This window comes from Nipponia nippon, unplaced genomic scaffold (genome assembly GCF_047370975.1).
Source record: "Nipponia nippon isolate SJK-2023a ecotype South Korea unplaced genomic scaffold, ASM4737097v1 scaffold_4, whole genome shotgun sequence".
NCBI lineage: Eukaryota > Metazoa > Chordata > Aves > Pelecaniformes > Threskiornithidae > Nipponia > Nipponia nippon.
This window is the reverse complement of record NW_028262358.1, coordinates 57,637,747-57,656,742: the sequence shown is the minus strand read 5'-3', so window position 1 is coordinate 57,656,742 and position 18,996 is coordinate 57,637,747. Positions and strand designations below refer to the sequence as shown.

Genomic DNA, 18,996 nt, shown 5'->3' with positions numbered 1-18,996 from the left:
CCCAGGCACAAGTCTGCTACCACCTAAATCACTGGAAATAGTTGCATACTTAATGCTGGGTATATACTGTGCTCACTGGAACAACCGACAGTTTCATTCAGCTAAAGCTGCTAATAATTATAATTAAATTATAATTCTAATTAAAAATATAAAAGGATGCATCAGGAACGGCAGTGTTACCATGTGGACAGGCAGAGAGTGTCAACATTCACTTGCTGAAGGATGAGCGCCTGAAAGGCTTTACCACAGCAAGAACTCCAGGGAATTGGCGCCCTGCCTTCAGAGCAGTGACCCAGAGTCGAAGGCATCACTTCCTATTCCAAATCAGCTAGGACACAAAATCCTCACCCACTAAAAAACTTCTCCAGAGGTTTCTGGCTGTCAGAGTTGCTGTTTTGTTGACTTTTTTTGCATAGCACCTATTGCCTCGCTATGTAAAGTAGCATAGTCCGTGAATTACTACGAGGCAGCAAAGCATCGCAGTGATATTCATCTGGATTTTAGGACTCAAATTACACTGTTTGCTGTGTTCTAGGAAAAAAAAAAAATCAGGAGAATTGACTCTAAACATTATTTAATTCTTACAGAATGACTCTTTAAGCATGTTTACAGTCATTCACATCTAAGGCTCGTTCTCATTTCCTGGAACCTTATCTAATCTAAATTCCATACAGAAGTTTTTAGTGGTATATGAAGATGCATACAAATTAACCACATTCCAATTCATTCAGATGAAATAAAACAGTAAATTTACTAGGGATGAAACTAGAGCTGTAAAATTATATGAACTGACAAAAAATTCTGACCATTTTGTACAAATTTACTCTTAAAGGACCTATTATATAGCCTTGATTCAGAGAATAACTCTGATGTGGCTTAGTACAAACATGCTTCCAGTTGACTTGCTTTTTATGCTGGGCATGCAAAAGGGAATGTCTATTATCCATGTGACAGCAAAGAGCTCACATGGCTAAACCATGAACTTGGAGCTTACGGCTCCTACTCCAAAACCAGTCCAAAAAGCATGGCAGGAACCAGGGCAAGATACAGTAGAGAGAACTTCTGCTGTACCTTTACTGACATGGCTCCCCCATAAACTTCCCACCAACTTTTGAGGACACCATTTAATCATTCCTATCTTTTCTCTGCAAGATTTTATATATATTATATATCTATAAGTATTATAAATGTGTGTATATCAATAATACATACAATAGTAAGTATAGTAATATATATACTTATAATAAGATGCCAATAATGAATAGAAAAAAAACTTTACTCAAAACACTGACGAATAAATTACCAATAATACTTCATACCATAATACTAAGTGCAATATGGTAAACAATGTACTAAGAATCCAGCTTCTGCTAACAAACCTCAACTACAGCAATTCTACAAAGAAATCCATAGAGATGAACAGAAGAAGCCGCCAGCAAAACATAAAAGTTCCCCATAAAAAGGTCTTTGGCTGAGGAAGATAACTGCACAATAAGAACCTCCTATCTCAAGAGGATATAGAGAATACAAGTGAACAAAAAGTTAATGTCAAGCTCCCATCCTGAGATCCAAAACCAGTTAGCTCCACATAGCTCCTTGAAGTATTTACTAAACATGTTTTATTTGGGAGACCGTCTTCCCTATAACATAGAAACCCCAGTGAAACATGAAATACTGCAAGAAATAAAAACAATGTCAGCACGTGGATCAGAGGAAATAAAGAACGGTTCCAAACCAAAGTAAATTGTTTTAAAAGAAAGAAAACGTTCACATGGGCTTATTGGTTGAGCACACCTCAGAAACTGGAAAAATCTTCTATGATGATCTTGTGATGGGGAAAAAGAAGCAGTAAAAGATAAGTATTTTAAATAACCCAGACGCTTTTTGGGATGATTCAGTCCTATTTGTTACTCCTCATAGCTGGCAGGCTGAATGTCTTCATTTCAACACCAGTTTTAGACAAGCAAGAAGTAGCCACTGATTAAGAATTATCTCAGTCTGAATTCAGTGAACGGCAATTAACACCTCCTCTCCCGCACAACTGGGACTCAACCTTCATAAAGTGCAAGAGGACAAAAGTAATTCACTAACGGCAAATTTGAAAGCAGCAATAAAAGCCACCCTTTACACTTGCTCTTAGCCCTCAATACACACTGCCATTTACAACAATATAAGGTTTAGTGAATGATCTATCAGTACTGGCCTTGGGTGACACCCTCTCCACACAGATAACTGCATATGGAGATCTTGCAGGACATGTTTTCTAATAAAAACATTGGCTCAGAGATTTGACAGTGACAATTCATCACAGCTATTTTCACCCCAAGCATTATACCAACAAAACCCCAAATGTTTTATGGTGCTAACCCCCCTGTGTATCGTTCCAGGAAACATTTCATCGTAACAACATCGCTGACGGCCAAATACTGCAGCCAATCCTCACCCTGCCAGTGAAGGGCTGCCTCCCAGCAATGCATATTCTATGTCCTGTGTAGCCTAAATTTAAACATCCCTAGGGACAGGGCTCCCGTCTTTTCCCCAAATAAATGCTCTGCTATTTATGAAATCTGACTGTGAAGATGCTCTTCCTTTTATTCAGATTAAACTGGCTACTAAGCTTACTACTTCCAATTTTTACCATTCGTGATCCCTCGTGGCACCTTAAGCAATAGTCCCTTCTGCACAAGGGTTACACGCTGATCAGTATGTTAGCCCTCTCCCCATGACCATTAAAGCTAAGCTATCCCACGTTCACATCTTAGCTTACTCCACTCGGATCAGCCTTCAGTATGCGATCACTTGTTACTCTCTTACAAACTCTCTCCAAAATACACACAGTGTCCTAAACACCATAAATTTTTAAACTGCTGTGCACTGCATGATAGTTTATACATATTATATTCCTTCCTACTGCTGCGGTACCCAGTCCTGAAGGCAATAGTCCAGATGTAGCCCTAAAACAACTGCAACAGACCAGCAGTGTTATCCCCTCCCCGATTTCTGTAACTCAATTTCTGGCGGTCAGTCTATGTTTCCATAAAACACTAGTTTGCCATGCAAGAATATTCCACGTCTCTACAACCACTATGGCCACCCTCTGTGCCTGGTCCCATCTTCTCCTTCCTCCAGTTATTCTCCACTTCAGCAGTACGCCTCAAATTCAGCTCCATCTCTTCAACTCTTAGATCATTCTGAAGGATTTGCAGAGCATCTTGAACTGTTTACAAATACCCATCTTTTTCCTCATCCCTCTCCAGAGTGATCTCGCGCTACTTTTGAAGAACGCGCTGGAGACTGTTAGACACGTTCTTCCTTTGCCAATGCGGAGGGCAACCAGCGCCGAGCGCTGGAGTCACGCACAAAGGCTCTCTAGAAGCCTTGTCTGAAACGTTTACTGATGCTGCAAAATTAATAAAATCTTTTCCATTACCAGTGGTACAGGCGAAATCCAAGGCAGCAAAAAGGATCTGTGGCTTTATAATATGCAACTCAAAATATCTGCTGATGGTCATAAGACAGAAAGAATAAGCCAAAAAAACTGTATGATGTAGTCAGTTGGCAACTGGGGAAAATCACACACAAAATGAAATGCATTCAGCCCTGTAAAAGCAGGGCTGTGGGAAATTGTTGGTTCTCCATATAAGGATCCAATATTTTTTCAATTTGCCAGCATAGCATAAAGCACATAAAATCTTAAAATAAAATTCTAAATGTAAACCACGAAGAACACTTTTTACAATATTTCTTAAGAATGTTAATTCTGTACACCCATGAGTCCTGATTTTACAATTTGCAGCCAGCCTAAATGAAAAATAAGAATTTTTAAATTCTCCATATAAAAAGTCAACCACCTTTTTAATTGAGAGTTAGAAAAGTGTAATTGAAAATTACTAACCTCAACACACTCATTAGTGACAAATCCTAACCCCAGTTAAACACAGCCCTGATAGGATTAAAGCGGCATGCAAGATGATGTATGCACTCTGGTATGTAAGAAAAGCCAAAGAAAAATCTGGATCCATCCGTAGAGCAGGGATCAGACAGAAAGCTCTGTGAGCAGCAGCAGCAGCTCGGTGCCCAAGGTGCACACGCACCCTTCCCAGTACCTCCCTTCACTGCTGGAGCTACAGATGCTACTCACCAGCACCCTCAGGACTGCAGGAGCTGGGAGCATGCCCCACTGCCGCCTGGAGATACCACTGCTGGGTCCAGAAGCTGCAAAGTTACCCAAGCTCCTGGGGGAAGGAAGCGGGCAACAGCACACCACATGCCTCACGACAAGACGTTTTGCAGAGCACAGCTGCCTGTTTCACATTTGTAATGGTCCTTCGGCACTGCCCCCACCATGCAAAGCTCTTCAACAAGCAGGCAGTTTGGTCCACCATAGCTACAAAAATTGCACGTACAGGTAAGAAGGTCCCAGGCTGAGATTTGTGGTCTCAAGGTCCTTCCATGAGCATCAAAATCATTGAGCATGAGATTTTCTATTGATCACATGCCACTGGCTGCACATCTAAGGAGGCTCAGGAGGGTAAATAATTTTTTCCCAAGTCAATTGTAAATTGGCTTCCTAAATTGTCTCCAGATCCTTTCCAGACAGCAGAATGGAAATAATTAGAGGTGGTTGGAAAATGGAATTTTTGTCCTGCGGGGAAAGTCTGATAGTCCTGTACTTATTTTTATCCTGACACAGGCCAAAGTGTAAAAGCCCTAAAATATTTAGTAAAGCAAAATACCGCAAGGTATTCTGATACATACTGAAACAGCATCTTGAACACACTTTGACCTATTTTGCTTATAGAGAAGTTGAACAGAAAGCACTTTGAGCTCCATTTACCCCTGTGCCAGCTGGGGGGTGAGGGGTACGAGACCCGACAGGCGCTGCCGCAGACGAGCGCACCGGGGGTGGGAGGCAGGGAAGATGCAGGAGGAGGAAGCAGGCCAGGCGAGCACTTGGTACTTGAGAGTAGACAGGGGTCTGGGCTGGTGGCCACCCCAGCAGCACGGAAGGGCGTGAGGGTTACACGAGGGGCACTTTCCAGATTTGGCAGCACACCCTCCACATGATGCAGTCCTGGACTGCTCCCTGGCCCCAGCACACAGTCACTTCCAAAGCCTGGGAAGAAACGAAGCCACCACTGCAACTCCTGATGGACAAAGCTGCTCTTCTCCAGTAAGGGGAGCAGCCCAAATCACACACCTGGATGGGGAGGACCGGAGGAAGGTGGCATTGCCTGGCCAAGGCTGATGGGGCCAGGCAGTGGGGCACAGGAGCCACCGTCTCCACCCCTATAGCACCTCCCCACCCCAACGCAACAAGCACAAGGATGACCCATTCTTCACATGGACGCACCACCAGCCCTTGTAGATTACTTAGTTTTCTCCCCTAGATCCTTTCTGCCCCCTGAGACCCTGTGGCAATCACTAGCACTGTTGACACAAGCTCTCTGCACACCTCCTCCTCCTCTCTGACAATGGGAGCCACATTTAATCACCACTCCTTTCTTAATCTTAGGAAGACAAATTTAAGTAAGGTGAGGTTTGGGCGAGGACGTTCCCCCCCCATTTTAAAACAAACCTTTGTTTCATTCAGCAGTGGTTCATCCTAACATTTCCTGCTGTTTACTGTGCAGGCGACACTTGCCTGCCACCTGCATGCACACCAACTTCTCCATGGAGAGCAGTCCCAGAGGTGGGTGCCATAGGGAAATCTGCAGAGAAGTGATCTGTAAAAGTTGTACACAAACCATGAACAGAAGTAGAGGGGGATTCACCCTCAACACCTCTTCAGCAGAGGAAGAGCACATCTTCCCTCCTGTTCTCCACGTACAGCTCGATGCCTTCTGCGGCCTAACCAGAGATACACTGTTGAACTGAGGACTCAGGTAGCTCTAAGTCAAGTAAAACTCTTCCTGACACCGTAAAGATGTATGCTTCTTGCAAGTCATACAAGCAGGATGCCCCATGGGAAAGCCTTCAGTGCCATCACTCTGTCAGGGGTCTTCTCTACAGCTGTTTAGCTGACAGGGCCACGGAAATCCTGAGCAGATGTGAGTTCTGCATCATCTGATACGTAGCTTCAACAAAATGCCCTTGACTAGTACTCCTGATGAGGATGACACCTCTGTCTGTGACTTGCTCTAAGCCACCGTTCCCTCAATGCAACTTTCCACTGTACAGCTAAGGAGGTCTCCTTGGCACGTTTTCCTCTTCAGGTCATCTGGTAACCGTTCCCAGAGGGACCTGCAGCATGCCATCCAAGCACAGCTGAAACAGACAGGGCCTGAAGCACAAAATGGCTAGACACCAGAAAAAACACTTACACCATTGTATCTTTCTCCAAAAGCTCTCTTCAAGCCAGACCAAGGCAGCAGGGGAGACAAAGGAGCCCTTGGTTGCAGATGCAGAAGGGAGTGATTGCACTGGGTTCAAAAGCTCCACCTCTCCTAACCTTCCCGTCTGGAAACGCTGCTTCCTAGCAGCTTTGTACTGAAGATTGCTGAGTCTACAAGTAGAGGGCTCAAAAAACAAGGTTTGATGAAGAAGGTGAAACATTGTCCAGAAAAGATGTCTTTTTGGTCTTTTGGACTTGGATGGCCACCAAATCAGAAACTAACTGCTTCTTCCTCTTTTAATATTTCTACACAGTGAGGCAAGCTTTGCAAGGTAAAAAAAAAGAAAAAAAAAAATCAATTAACAAACTCAAAGAGAGGCGAGATACCAAATGATGCCAGTTTCCTTTCATCAAAGATGCAGATTCACAGGATATTCTATAGGTTATGATGCCAACAGGTTCAAACCTGTTCTGAACAGATACAAGCAATCCCTGCCCACACTCAGAGATAACCAAAAGCCTTTTGAACACTTAGCATGGCTCTGGGCCAAACTAATAAACTCTGCTGAGCCGCAGGGACATCACCTTTAGCTTTGTGCCATTACCTTGGGCTTGGCACATGCTGGCACTGCTCAGTGCTTTGTGCTGGCTCAAAGCATGGGCAGTTCATTCCCGGCTGCCTTCCCTGCAACACACAGAAGGAGCTGCCATCACCCTCACAGATTTGTCTGGGCCACTCACACCCATTATCTGCATTATCAATCTAACAAAAAACATTTCAGGCCAGTTTTTGACTCAAGTGTCAATGTTTTGACAAGGAAACAAAGTTTTTCACCTGAAGTCGATGAAAGGTGTTGAAATGAGAGTCTAACTAAACTAATACACTTGACTTTAGCTTTGAATTAGACAGTTTTACAGCAGCTTTTCTATTGAAAGTTAGGAATTTACACATTTGCGTTAGACTTCTTAAACAAAACAGTGTTTTTATTTAAGTATTTCTTTGGAAATACTTCCTCAACCCTCCGAAGAGCACGCCTGTTTACCAGGTTGGGTGGAGGAGCGGAAGAGGGGACGATGAGACTTACACCGTGTTTACAGTGGGTAGAGCTGCCAGGCTTTTCTCCAGCTTTAAGACTTACAGCCTTTGAAAGCCCTTGTGTCTGGTCTTTGACTCAAAAATGGCATCCCTACAGACAGACAGAGGGGTATGGGACTGTAAAACCAAAGCATATTTTCTTAACACTGCTCCAGATATATCCTCTGCTAAACGTGTAACAGATGCATGTTCCTCATTAAAAACGTGTTACTATACATTATGTCTTGGCTGTAGACAGATTCTGGCAAAGCCTGATACACTGTGGACATATAATTCATGTGTATAGTATGTGAACTCTGTACCCTGCTTCTCAACCTGCTGAGGTCCTGTTGTGGATCTCGGGCCATGGAAATGGGAGTGAAGGGAGAAAGCAGATAGACGCATGAGGCTGATGCTGTAACTGAGAAAACAACAAAGCTTTTGGACATACTTTTCCCAACACCATCCCCAGGCACCCAGCTTTTATTCCCACGTGTGTCGTGAACTGGAAAAGCAACGCCAATTCCAGCTACCTTTCTTTGAGAGGAAAAAGAAATCATCACTTCATGGTGACCGTTTTGTTCCTTGAGTCATCTCTCACCTTTTGTTGAAATTTAACTTTTGGGTTCTTGGAAAGGTAGGTCCTAATGATGAATTACAATATTTTTTGGCTGATTGGTGCTTAAAACCAGCCCATGCTAAGCATAACTTCATAATCCACAGGGAGACCCTCAGTTTTATTCCTTGCCTGGTATTCAGACTTCCATTTAATTACTGGTTACTTAGATTTATAGGCAGATTTGCTAAAAACAGTGACTCTCTGTGTGCAGACAATAACCTTTTGATGGGTATGGTAGTAAAACTGAAATTCCTATGTAAACAGGACCAAATTTTAAAAGTAACTGGTGTAGCTCTCTAATGAAATTGGCAGCACTGTGTGGGTACTTTGTCTTGGAGAACGCTAAATGGTGCATAGCCAGCATTTGCTCCATAAACTGTCAAACAAGAGAACCGCAACTGTTCGGTGATTTGTTTTTCTAATGTAGTTCCCTGCTATGGCAAATGTCTTTTCCATGACCAAATGCAGAAGCTGTCAAGATCCAAAAGAAATACAGGGGAGAAAGATGATGTCTAGAAGGTATCTCCCAACAGAGAAAAAAGGTAAAGGAAAACGTTTCTCGAAGACCCAGGTTTGGTAGCGTTACGAAAGAGCACAACGCTTAGGAAAGAATTACTTTAAGGATGCTATCATTAATTGTCAAGCATCAATTATGCTACTGTAACACCCAAATCTTTCCTTTCCTTCATTAGACAGTGCTGATGATAATATTGTTGCGTACTTCAACAGAAAGGCCGTCCTCAAGCTGCGCCAGGGGAAGTTTAGGTTGGATATTAGGAAAAACTCCTTCACCGAAAGGGTAGTCAAGCATTGGAACAGGCTGCCCAAGGAAGCGGTTGAGTCCCCATCCCTGGAGGTATTTAAAAGAAGGGTAGACGTGGTGCTTGAGGACATGGTTTAGTGGTGGACTTGGCAGCGATAGGTTAACAGTTGGGCTCAATGATTTTAAGGGTCTTTTCCAACCTTAATGATTCTATGATTCTATGAAAGAGCAAACAACAATACATGCATCTGGTAACTCTTCTGAGGGCCTTCTACTACTTTACAAAATGAAGCAGACTTCACCTTAGAAAGACAGAAAATACTAACACCTACCTTTCATTACTGAAGAAACAAACACTCTGCAAGTAAGTGATATCTGAGCTACACCTCAATAAATAAAGTGGTACAGGAGCACTGGTCCCAAGTTTCCTATTTTGTTCTATATTCCCTTCATCATTTCATTGCGGTTTTAGGCTCATGGCAGTACCACAGACAACAACAAAGATGTAGTTTTGCTCATAATAATAGAGGGTAGGTAAAATCAATCTTTACTACTGATGAAAGGAAGCCCCTGATTCAGATTTTAAAAGTAACTGACAGGGACTGACTTTATTTCAAATAGATGCTCTGTTGAAGTCTCTCAATAATGGAAAAAACAGCACAGCTCTCCTTTTTCCTACTTTTGTACAGACCAGACAGAAAGAAAGAAAAAAATAAAACACAGATTTCATCATCTGAATTCAAACCTCATCTGACTTGGTCCTTGGGAAGACACATTGCGTTTAAGTATTTGTGATGGCTATTAAGGGATTGATGCTGGAGAAGTAATCGGATAGACAGTATTTTTACTGGCATTCAAGTGTCCACAATATCCAGTGAAATAATCAAGGCAACCCTGAGCAGACTGGAGGACTCCTCTGTGCGCTTAGGTACTTCCCAATGGTGCAACTGTAGCTGTTAATTAGGCCTTGCTGCTATCTATTGCACACTTTCAAGTTGCTGATATGACAGTTAGTTGCCCACTACCCTACAATTTCCCTGCCTGCTGACAGCCTAGGAACCGGTTGTTCATAACAAGAACAAAGGTAGGACAGGACTACCGCCTGGAATTTGAGAGCTATTAGCAATAACACGCCAACTGCAACAAATCTGCTCAACAAGAAGGGAGCGTCAACACACATCAGTAGCCTACATCGCGACTACCAAGAATCAAAGTTCACATCATTTTATGTTCCTGAAATGTCAACTCAATTGCAAATTTAAAAATAACAGTTTTATCACTTTGCCAGTCATAAGACAAATCTTAATAATCTTAGAAATGTTGCGTTGACCTTGACCTGGCTTGAGACAAGTAAGTCACAGATGCAGAGAAAACCAGAAGCCTACAGAGTAATTACAAAAAATAAAAATCAGAGCCATGATATGACATGCTAAAACCCTGTTCAATCCCTATTACCAATTGCAATCTATATTATCCTTGGGGGATATTTCTAGATTAAGCTGCCTGCTAGTGGTGTCGTCTTTTATCTCATGTCCAATGCATTACTGGCATCACATAAATCGATAAACCTTACTGAGAGGAGAGTATTGTGTGTTGTGCAGATATTTCCCTTTATTGCTGTTAACTACTGGATTGTGATAAAACTTAAAAATTGTCCCCTAATTCAGAACTCCATGAACCCAGTGCACTTAGTTAAGGGAAAGTTTTTTTTACTTTCAGCAACAAAAATGATACTCTCGCCAAATAAATAATACCAAGGGAGGGGAAAAGTTCATAGCAAGACCATGAACATGAGGTCATGAAAACCCAGACAAAGTGGGAGTTTTTAAAAAAAAAAAAAAAAAGTCAGCATGAGTAATTACACTATTTAAAAAAAAAAACCAACCTTATAATTATTTATAACAACTTAGCTTTTCAGGTGCTATTTGTGCTTTGTGATAATGAACGAGCATAATAGCACTTAGCGCCATTTAACATATTTCCATATACAAAGGATTTTATAGGTACAGTATGCCAAACGAGGACCACAGTTATGTGGATAAATAGCTACACTGAAATCACTGTTGTCAGGTGACACTGATTTATTTTGTCAGTGAAAATGAATCTCAAACAAGCAGCACCATATCTGTCCCACCATCACCTTCTGGCTTTAGCACCAGTACAACTGGAACCTCAAAGCTTGCGTGCAAAAAGTGTGATGCAGTTAAATGAGCAAATGTATTTCTCCTACAGAAATAACTGACTGCTGTCATTTTTGAGAATCAAAGTGTTAGAAAAACTCACTGGACTTCTAGCAACAATATGCCCTCTTGCTTGCATGAATACAGCAGGCTAGGAATTTCCTTCCCTTTTTTGGCACTTTCCTCAAAAGCTGATGCTGAGTTGAAGATAACATGGAGAATAAAAAGCAGGGGCAGGCATCTCCCATATCCCCTATTCTTCCACCAGCCAGCTGAATACGATAGACAACTAGAGGGGACTACAGAGTCAGCTGATGCATTTGCTGGGTAACAGGAAACAAAAGCCCATGGAAGGGGAATCCCTTCGAATTGGATCCGATTACGCCTCCTGGTGAGCAGCGGGATAGAGGCGAACATCAGCCTGCACGCCTCTCGAATGGAAGAAACGTGAGGCTCAAATCAATAAGACCCCTTGTACCACAATGAGATCGATTTTAGAAAGCTCACGTTCAGACCGAGTCAAACTCAACACAGACATGTATTCATTGATGATTTCAACTTAATTAGTTCAGACCGAAATGCCTGAAACTAAGCAATGTTACATACCTGAAAACTTGAATATCTTTAAGCAAATATTTTCCCCTTGAGATCTGATAAAGGGGAATATATACAAAATATTTTAGCTCAAATAAAACATTCCTGTTGGTTTAAAACCACAGAAAAAAAGTAAATTATTTTAACAGTTTCTTTTTTCAAACAAGGTGCCTTGCAGTCAGTTGGTAAAGCTTGAAAGCTTATAATTACTTAACAAGCTTTGTATTCCAAACAATGGTATCTTAATGGTTCAAGTTTCTCTTCTTTCTGCTGTCATATAAACAATGATCACACAAGTTAATTATAGGGAGTTAACACTGCCAAATATCACACACTAAAATTGCGATATAGTTCTATTAGGAATCATGACAATTATACACTAATTATTGGTACCACTACCATGTTAACGTGTGATCTCTCTGTATCTATGGGCAGGTCGCATCTACAGGCAGTCAAGATAAAATTTGCACCAACTGGCCGAAAGAAACGCTCTGCAGCAGGAGCACGGCAACACCAACATCAGCTCCAGATCTGGGACTGGTCTTTCCACAGTAGACTGGTTTCTTGAACTAGAACGAGAGCTGAATGTCGTATTTTTATAGGGCTGCATTTAGTCTTTCCTTTTAAAAGCTATTTTATTAATATTGTGGTGCTTCATAAAGGAAACAAATTCCACATATGGTTAATGCACATAAACATGTCTCCTACCTCTGAAGAGATAAAATTTTTAACAGCATTTTCAAGTGATTAATATCAAAGCAAATCAGCAATTTAAACTTTACAGCATCAGCCAAAGAAGACATTTTGGCATGTAAGTATCCAAACTCTTCACAGTGTCCCTGCAGAACATGTCTATAACTCTCATTTTTATACTCGGAGAAGATGCACCCAGCCTTTCGAATGATGATGATGCAATCTAAATGATTTAATTAGAATAATATGCTCTAGTCCTTGGCCACTCTCTCACTATAAAGTAGGAATTTCCTCTGGGCAGGCACTGCACACCCGCCAAGCTGTGACTGCTTTTCCCAGCTCCAAAAAATGTAGTCTTATTTCCCATTCCTGCGAGACATCAGAAGGGTCTGGTAACTCCTTTGACGCGTTTCCTTTCTTCTCTAAGTCTAAATGCATCCTAACAGCACAAGGAAAACAGAAGCAGTTGTTACCATGGCACAGAGTTTAAAACACTAATAAGAGCTACTGAGAAGCATGCACGTTTGTACCACCTTCTGATTTACTTTTCGAATCAAAACCAGAAGTTAATTTCTTCTCCCAAGACAGTTTTTCTTTTTTAATTAAGAGACTTTAAAATCTGAAGCTCTCTTTTTCTGGGGAAGGCATGGGAGAAAAAGACAAGATAGACACTATTGCCACCCCAAATTTACCTCGAACCCTATACTTAGTAAAGATTGGTTTCTCTAAAACCCGACACCAATAAAAAAATTATTTTCTTTAATTACAGTAGAAAACTATTCCATATAACCTTTCCTCTACAGTGCTTAAATATTGAGAGCGACAAAGTTAAATTCAACTTAGTTCACTTCCAAAAAGCAGTAAGGAAGAAAAATAAGCAGCAAGAACCATTTTCCTGCTTGTGATTTTTATTAATGATTCAGAGAAATTAATTTCTTTACACATATGAGAAAAAGTTCCCGACTTGAGTGAGCAACAAACTTCTGCAACTGCCTTCAGTGGAGCCCCAATTAATACTCTCAAAGAGAACATTTGTCTTCTCCCTCCTAACTGGAGATAAGAAGTTAACTTCTAAACTGCATCCGAGAGACATTTGACTAAAACTATTTTCCTCCAGGCAAAAAGTAAACATCTATAAACATTTTATACTAACACTGCAAAGCAAAAAAACAGACTAAGCACTATTAACGTGCACTTTTTTTTTCCTTCATCGCATTTATAAGAAACAGGCAGTGATGCACACCACAAGGCTGGGATCTAATCAGACACAGTAAGGCCCTGTCTAGACAGGCAAAAGTTATCACATCAGTTAACATGGTTGAAGAACTCCACTAAGATGGAGGCCAGCAAGTACAAAACCACGTTAGCAAACGACGCAGCACAACCAGGCGACAAGACAGGCAAGGGGCCTTCTGGTACCTTCAAAATCAAGGCTCTCCTCAGATCACTGGCACGCTGGCATGTCGCGGCAGGGCTCCTCCATCGCCGCCATGTTTGACAGACTACAGACACATGAGCAGCGGGCGACTGCACAAGCCCACGGCTCTCTGACCCAGCCACAGCCACAGCATCACACTGGGAAAAGCAGCTCAGAGGTGAGCAAAGTGGAGCCAGACTGCTGTTCCATGATGCTGTGCCCAGGCACAAGCTGACCCAGTCCCAACAGCCAGGTAATGAGAGCCCACAAGAGAGAAGACACTGTTTACTCAGCAGGCGAGCGAGCACCTGGTGAGGGTTTCATTCTCGCCCTTCATCCCTTGGAAATGATATCACTTTTGTTTGCAGAGAAACACACTTCCCTGATGTTTGGGATGTAAGCACATATATCCTAGAAATAAGAAACCCTATACTAAAGAAGAAAGAAAGAAGAAAGAAAACCCAAACTAAGCAAACTATGAAAGGAATGAAAAATTAAAGATGAGTGATAAGAATTACATCTAAAGCAAAGCAAACTTGCTTCCTTTGCTGTGATCTTCCCCATGACCTCAAAACTTTTAAGGCTTCTCAATATCACCTATTTGCTTTGCAAACTGCATATTACAGCATATTTGACTCAGTGGCAAATGTGATAAAACAAAAACACACGCAGTCTATTTATTACTATTTTTCAAATAATCGATTTTAAAATAACCAAAGAAACAGAAAATTCTAAAGAGAGAAAGGGGGCAATAAGATCACCTAGGAAATCGTTATCTCAACGTCTATAGACAGGAGCACATCTAAATCCAGACACTCCAACATTTAATCATGGCCCACAAGAAATAGAAACAAAGCCCAGAAAAGTGCTCATATTTTAACTGCCACCAACAGTAAAACCTATTTTCAGCTATGCTATCCCAAGCAACGAACTACAAGCTTCACAACTGCTATTAAAGGTCTCACAAACCATTTCTTGAAGAGGAGTAAGCATATACTTCTGCGGTTACACAATACGATACATACGCTTTTGGGAGGGGAGAGGAAGCTATAAACTATCCACAATCCACCAGGGAAAATCTTTCGTCTTTGAATCAAGAACAGGCTTCATAATAAATACCTCAGCTATTGTATTATATAATCTCATTGGCAGCATTTGTCCAAACTTTTCCAGGGCATTACTTTGTGTCACTCCAATTTAGTTTGGGGGGGGGGGGGGGGAAAGGGGCGAAAATCCCACAGAGAATTCGACAGTATATGCAGAAACAGTTGACACTTTTCTATTCCATTTTATTATTATTATTGTTATTCCATTTTCAGAAGCAATGTACTTCACTTTGGCATTATCAGAATCTCAACTTTGGCTCTAAATGGTACGGCAACCCTGCCAATCTATAAGGGTGTTTCACCGCAGCATGAAAGATCCTTACTGACGTGCCTATGCACTACCAAATGCAAGGTCCGAGCTGAATTTGTCACTGCTAACGCGAGCAGACAGCGCAGGGAGCTCACTAGTGCACGGTCAGCAGGCAGGGCACCCACACCACCCTCTGCAGGCACCTCACTGAAGGTGGTTCAGTGAGGTCTTCAGCAGTGCTTGGTGGTAACGCCATCAGCTGAGCACGGAAAAGCTCAGATCTGGATAACAAATGCAGGTTTTGGAAGCACATCTGCTGTTAAAAACAAGCAAAAAAGAGCCCTTAACCAACTCACGGTCAGCCCCACGAAGAGCTGCACCATGACACAAGAGTGCCCAAACGCCATAAATCAATACCATCAAGCTCCGCATGCAAACATACGGCCTACCTCCCTTTTGTAGGCAACAAGTAATAAGAACTAATTATCATTAGTACTTGCAGCAAGAGTTATTACCTCCAGATAGTCAGAATACTTAGAGTAGGGATCTAACATGAGTCAGTGACTGCTCCGCAGGACCTAAGCACTAAATGAATACCTTTTGCCAGCTTTTCAAGGGACTGCAATAAGGGGAACGGAAGGAGCAACTGCACTATCAACATCATCTCAGACTGCACTGCTACTGAAAGGGGTGGTCTCACAGCACCCTCCATCTCTGGCCATGGATTTCCACCTCCTGTCTTGAGGCCACGCTATTACAGATTTTGAAACAGGAGGAGATCAGTCAGTATACTGATGGGTTTTTTCCACTTGTGAAAACTAATTTTCAGCCTGATCAGTGACCGGATCTGACTCACACCCACTAAAGCCAGCACAAGTGATGTGTTGGGATGGCGTAAATCAGGAGGGAAAAGGCTGGATTCCCCATCTTCAGCTAGAACAAGGACTTTGTTGCCTTATGCTGGGAACCAGTTTCTACTTTTCAACCAGCTCCCGGATTAGGAAACACACACAGCTTATTTCACCTAGCGGATGAGCACCCGTTGCTGTCACAAGCCCATGTGATAATTACTTATTACTACAAGTGTCACGACAGCCTGTAAAACTTCTGGCTCACCCTGTGCATTAAGTGCTAGACAGACACGCTGCAAAGAACAGCAAAAACCTGTAAGAGCTTACAAAATCACGCTCTTTTTCAAAACCCTGCACATTGTACTGTGCTATCTACAGTGTTTACTGTTGTCCAAAGCAACAATTATGCAAACACTTGGGCACTTGCTTTCTGTTACAAACTACTCCATTATGCTTAATGGATTAATTTGCAAAGGCGCATTTTTACCCAGGGAGGGAAGGCTCCCGAGGCTACATGCAGAATCACTGGACAGGCTCCCAAGGGAGGCAAGGAGGGGGAGATGCAGCTGGGAGCCCCTACAGTCCCACTGCAGCTCCACAAACAGTTTTGGCAGCAATATCAAGTTTTGCCAGCTTAAAAAAGCAGCCCTACCTTCCCCACACCCTCTTTCCTCTCCTCTTACCCCCCAGTGAACCAGATCATGGAAGTGATCCAGGTTAAAATTAAATCTGGTTTTTGCTTAGTACCTAGATCCGATCCAGTTCACCGCAGGGCAACATAAGCATTCATGCTGGTTATGAATGGGGAAAAGAGGCAGAGGCAGGCAGGGACTGCCAGGGCAACCCCAGGTTATGCCAGCTTGAACCACCCAAAGTAAAACCATACCCCAACACTGTAGTTTCAGCCCTGCTACACTCATCTGATCACCACTGACAGGGTGGAGCAATAAGGCTGGGCCCCCTTCCTCCCGCAATCTCCCTGCCCTCTCCCCATAGCACTGGGGCCCAGCAGCTCTCCCAGACCCTCCTCTGGGAAGCCAAAGCAGCAAAAAACTCCTGCAAAAAATGCTCGGTCCGGGTTAGGTTTTTGTTACATTGGCTCCCGGAGCTGGCTTTCCACTGGGTCAGAGGAACTGGTGCACGGGAGAGGGTGTGATGGGACCATAGCAGCTCATCCTAGCACAAAAGCATCCAAAGCAAGATGTCTGTATTTCCCCCAACTATAGAGAGCAAGCCTCTCCGGGACCAGCCGATGCCTCCCACGGGGACCAATCACAGCAGTAAACCCAAATACACAGAGAAATATTTGTAGGATTCTGAGTTTCACTCATGCCAAAAACATAAAAGGACATTACTGTAAGTTAAGTTAGATAAAAAAAGGTCACACAAAGTACTGGTTTCCTTTCACATTCTTTGCATATACAAAGATCCCAACGGTTCCAGTGGGATTTTCTTGTATAGCTTTACTGAAAGCTGATTAAAGAAAATGACCATTAATCCCGCTGTTAACTTAAAACAAAACGTTAAATTAATTTCAGTGGGAGTTCTGGATGTGTAGGGAACCCAGCACGGCACCCTTGGATTCATACACACAGCTCTCTTGGAAAACGACAAGCGCCCTGCAGACGTATAAAAAGGCAAAATTTACTCCACATTATTAAAACTCAGTGCAAAAATGACCTTCAGCAAGCCCTCTTCACCAGACCTAAAACTATTTCCACTCTTTTCCCTTTTCACCTCTTACTTTGAAAGCTCACCTTCCAGTCATCTTTAAACCAAGATCTGCAAACCTTTTCATTTTGCTCAAATTTTGATCTGTGTTTTCGCAGGCTGCCGAGCCCTACGTTGCAACGACCGCCTCTGACGGAGTAAGGTTTCCCAGTAAATCCTCATTACGGAGCCGGGCACAGGCACACGCCCGCGGCGGCTGCCAGCCCGGCTGCAGGGGCTCTGGAGGAGCCCCGGTGGCGGCGGTCGCTGACGGGCACCGGCCGCAGCAGCCGGGGCGGGGAGAGCGCCCGGAGCCAGGGACCCCGGCGGCCGCAGCCCCGCTCGCTGCCGGGCCGCCCCAGCGGCGCCTCCTTCGGCGGCTGGGGCGGGCTCCCCCGCGGACCCCTGCGCGGCCGCGGCTCTTTGTTCGGCGGCGCCGGGGGCCGGAGCGGCCGCGCCCCGCGGAGCCAGGCGGCGGCCAGACCCCGTCCCGCGGCCGCGGAGCCGCCCGCTCCCGGCCGCACAGGCGAACAGCAGAGGACAGGTTTCACCACACACACAGACAGACAGACAGACAGACAGACAGCAGCTCCCGCCAGGGGCTGGCAGCCGGCCGGCCGCCCCCCACCTTACCTGTCCGCGGGTGCGGAGCGCCGCAGCCCCGAGGACTTTATCCGCGCCCTCCCCTGCGCGCCCGGCTCCCAGCGGAGAAGTTTCTGCCTCTACTTCGCTCCTCGCACCGGCGGCGGCCCTTCCCCCGCCCGCCCCTCCGTCCTTCCCTCCCTCCTGTCGGGGGCGGCGGCGGCCCGCAGCGCGGCCTGACCCCGCCCCGCCCCGCCTCGCCTCCGGGCCGGGCCGGGCCGGGCGGGCACCGCGGGGCACCCGCACGTCGGGGCCGAGCGGCGGGGGTGCAGGGGCGGCCCGGGCAAGCAGCGAGGCTGCCGGGCTGGCAGAAGTGTCCGCCCTGGTGGTACCCCGGGAAGGACTGGGGGTGCTCACCTGTACCCGCCGGCTCCCTGCCAGGGCAGGCAAAGGGTGCAGGATCCAGGCGTTGCCGCCCCGTCCTCCGCCGTTTGCCAGAGCAAGGCCTCCTGTGTTTTAGTCCTCGTTTATTCACAAACTTACTGCAAGTTACCTACCCGGTTAATACAGCAGCAGGAGAAATGAAACCCGAGAGGAACCTCACACCTCGCGGGTGCCCCCCCCCCCAGGTTTTCAATGGAAGAGAAACCACCCAGGAGAGCTCTTCCGAGAGGGGCTCCGCAGCAGAGCGGGCTGCAAAGGGCTCCGGCAGCGCAGCTGCCATTCCTGCGGCTATTTAGGAAAGCTGGGGCAAGGCCGCTGCCCCTGCGCGGCCGAGGCGTGAGAGCAGAGAGGAGCAGGCACGCCATCGGCAATTACCTC

General features: G+C 44.4%; 1 protein-coding gene across 2 annotated transcripts in view; it reads right to left on the bottom strand.

The window, feature by feature from the left end:
• The window catches only part of TIAM2 (TIAM Rac1 associated GEF 2), a 175,718-nt gene extending 157,360 nt beyond the window's left edge, over positions 1-18,358 (bottom strand). For both annotated transcript variants that reach the window (XM_087773418.1, XM_087773417.1), the window contains exon 1: positions 18,226-18,358. The gene's annotated coding sequence lies outside the window, so the exon portion shown is untranslated. The remainder of the gene's footprint in view (positions 1-18,225) is intronic.
• Positions 18,359-18,996: the final 638 nt, after the last annotated feature.